General features: G+C 40.2%; 6 non-coding genes across 6 annotated transcripts in view; all 6 read left to right on the top strand.

Moving 5' to 3' along the window:
- Positions 1-140: 140 nt before the first annotated feature.
- LOC132135995 (5S ribosomal RNA) lies at positions 141-259 on the top strand. Its single transcript, XR_009430905.1, has one exon. It is a non-coding gene; the product is annotated as a 5S ribosomal RNA (ribosomal RNA).
- Positions 260-343: 84 nt separating this feature from the next.
- On the top strand, positions 344-462 carry LOC132136576 (5S ribosomal RNA). The gene has a single exon (XR_009431434.1). It is a non-coding gene; the product is annotated as a 5S ribosomal RNA (ribosomal RNA).
- A 597-nt stretch (positions 463-1,059) lies between these two features.
- On the top strand, positions 1,060-1,178 carry LOC132136575 (5S ribosomal RNA). The gene has a single exon (XR_009431433.1). It is a non-coding gene; the product is annotated as a 5S ribosomal RNA (ribosomal RNA).
- A 491-nt stretch (positions 1,179-1,669) lies between these two features.
- On the top strand, positions 1,670-1,788 carry LOC132135994 (5S ribosomal RNA). The gene has a single exon (XR_009430904.1). It is a non-coding gene; the product is annotated as a 5S ribosomal RNA (ribosomal RNA).
- An 84-nt stretch (positions 1,789-1,872) lies between these two features.
- On the top strand, positions 1,873-1,991 carry LOC132135551 (5S ribosomal RNA). The gene has a single exon (XR_009430489.1). It is a non-coding gene; the product is annotated as a 5S ribosomal RNA (ribosomal RNA).
- Positions 1,992-2,482: 491 nt separating this feature from the next.
- The window catches only part of LOC132135993 (5S ribosomal RNA), a 119-nt gene continuing 101 nt past the window's right edge, over positions 2,483-2,500 (top strand). The window contains exon 1 of the ribosomal RNA XR_009430903.1: positions 2,483-2,500. This exon is cut by the window's right edge and continues 101 nt beyond it. This is a non-coding gene — a ribosomal RNA (5S ribosomal RNA).

Raw genomic sequence — 2,500 nt, 5'->3', positions numbered from 1 at the left:
TTTTAAATAAATAAAGAGTCAATGCCCAATCTCAGAATCTAAGCAGGTTTGGGCCCAGTTAGTACTTGGATGGGAGACTACCTGGAAATACCGATTATAGTGGCTGATCTTTAAATAGCCCTCTCTTTGCAGCCTCGTTCGCTTACGGCCATACCAGCATGGCTATGCCCGATCTCGTCTGATCTCGGAAGCTAAGCAGGTTTGGGCCTGGTTAGTACTTGGATGGGAGACCGCCTTGGAATACCAGGTGCTGTAAGCTTTTAGGTTTCCTTCTCTACTTATATAATGCACTGGCAGTTATAGTGGCTGATCTTTAAATAGCCCTCTCTTTGCAGCCTCCTTCGCTTACGGCCATACCAGCCTGGCTATGCCCGATCTCGTCTGATCTCGGAAGCTAAGCAGGTTTGGGCCTGGTTAGTACTTGGATGGGAGACCGCCTGGGAATACCAGGTGCTGTAAGCTTTTAGGTTTCCTTCTCTACTTATATAATGCACTGGCGGTTATAGTGGCTGATCTTTAAATAGCCCTCTCTTTGCAGCCCAGTACTTTTGGAATTTTTCAGTAATTATCTAAGAGTTTTGCATAAATAAAAATAAAAAATAAAAAAAAGAGTCAATGCCCAGTCTTAGAAAACCGAAACAGGTTTGGGCCTGTTTAGTAGTTTTGGAACTTTTCACTAATTGTCTAATAATCTAGCAAAAAAAAAAAAAAAAAAAAAAGAGTCAATGCCCAGTCTTAGAAAACCGAAACAGGTTTGGGCCTGTTTAGTAGTTTTGGAACTTTTCATTAATTGTCTAATAATCTAGCAAAAAAAAAAAAAAAGAGTCAATGCCCAGTCTTAGAAAACCGAAACAGGTTTGGGCCTGGTTAGTACTTTTGGAAATTTTCAGTAATTATGTAATAAATTTGCAAAAAAAAAAATTAAATAAATAAAGAGTCAATGCCCAATCTCAGAATCTAAGCAGGTTTGGGCCCAGTTAGTACTTGGATGGGAGACTGCTTGGAAATACCGATTATAGTGGCTGATCTTTAAATAGCCCTCTCTTTGCAGCCTCCTTCGCTTACGGCCATACCAGCCTGGCTATGCCCGATCTCGTCTGATCTCGGAAGCTAAGCAGGTTTGGGCCTGGTTAGTACTTGGATGGGAGACCGCCTGGGAATACCAGGTGCTGTAAGCTTTTAGGTTTCCTTCTCTACTTATATAATGCACTGGCGGTTATAGTGGCTGATCTTTAAATAGCCCTCTCTTTGCAGCCCAGTACTTTTGGAATTTTTCAGTAATTATCTAAGAGTTTTGCATAAGTAAAAAAAAAAAAAAAAAAAAAGAGTCAATGCCCAGTCTTAGAAAACCGAAACAGGTTTGGGCCTGGTTAGTACTTTTGAAAATTTTCACTAATTGTCTAATAATCTTGCAAAAAAAAAAAAAAAAAAAAGAGTCAATGCCCAGTCTTAGAAAACCGAAACAGGTTTGGGCCAGGTTAGTACTTTTGGAAATTTTCAGTAATTATGTAATAAATTTGCAAAAAAAATTTTAAATAAATAAAGAGTCAATGCCCAATCTCAGAATCTAAGCAGGTTTGGGCCCAGTTAGTACTTGGATGGGAGACTACCTGGAAATACCGATTATAGTGGCTGATCTTTAAATAGCCCTCTCTTTGCAGCCTCGTTCGCTTACGGCCATACCAGCATGGCTATGCCCGATCTCGTCTGATCTCGGAAGCTAAGCAGGTTTGGGCCTGGTTAGTACTTGGATGGGAGACCGCCTTGGAATACCAGGTGCTGTAAGCTTTTAGGTTTCCTTCTCTACTTATATAATGCACTGGCAGTTATAGTGGCTGATCTTTAAATAGCCCTCTCTTTGCAGCCTCCTTCGCTTACGGCCATACCAGCCTGGCTATGGCCGATCTCATCTGATCTCGGAAGCTAAGCAGGTTTGGGCCTGGTTAGTACTTGGATGGGAGACCGCCTGGGAATACCAGGTGCTGTAAGCTTTTAGGTTTCCTTCTCTACTTATATAATGCACTGGCGGTTATAGTGGCTGATCTTTAAATAGCCCTCTCTTTGCAGCCCAGTACTTTTGGAATTTTTCAGTAATTATCTAAGAGTTTTGCATAAGTAAAAAAAAAAAAAAAAAAAAGAGTCAATGCCCAGTCTTAGAAAACCGAAACAGGTTTGGGCCTGGTTAGTACTTTTGAAAATTTTCACTAATTGTCTAATAATCTTGCAAAAAAAAAAAAAAAAAAAAAGAGTCAATGCCCAGTCTTAGAAAACCGAAACAGGTTTGGGCCAGGTTAGTACTTTTGGAAATTTTCAGTAATTATGTAATAAATTTGCAAAAAAATTTTTAAATAAATAAAGAGTCAATGCCCAATCTCAGAATCTAAGCAGGTTTGGGCCCAGTTAGTACTTGGATGGGAGACTACCTGGAAATACCGATTATAGTGGCTGATCTTTAAATAGCCCTCTCTTTGCAGCCTCGTTCGCTTACGGCCATACCAGC

Source organism: Carassius carassius, unplaced genomic scaffold, assembly GCF_963082965.1.
Source record: "Carassius carassius unplaced genomic scaffold, fCarCar2.1 SCAFFOLD_60, whole genome shotgun sequence".
In the NCBI taxonomy this organism is placed as follows: Eukaryota; Metazoa; Chordata; class Actinopteri; order Cypriniformes; family Cyprinidae; genus Carassius; species Carassius carassius.
The sequence above is the reverse complement of the archived record's forward strand: the minus strand, read 5'-3'. Positions and strand labels throughout refer to the sequence as shown.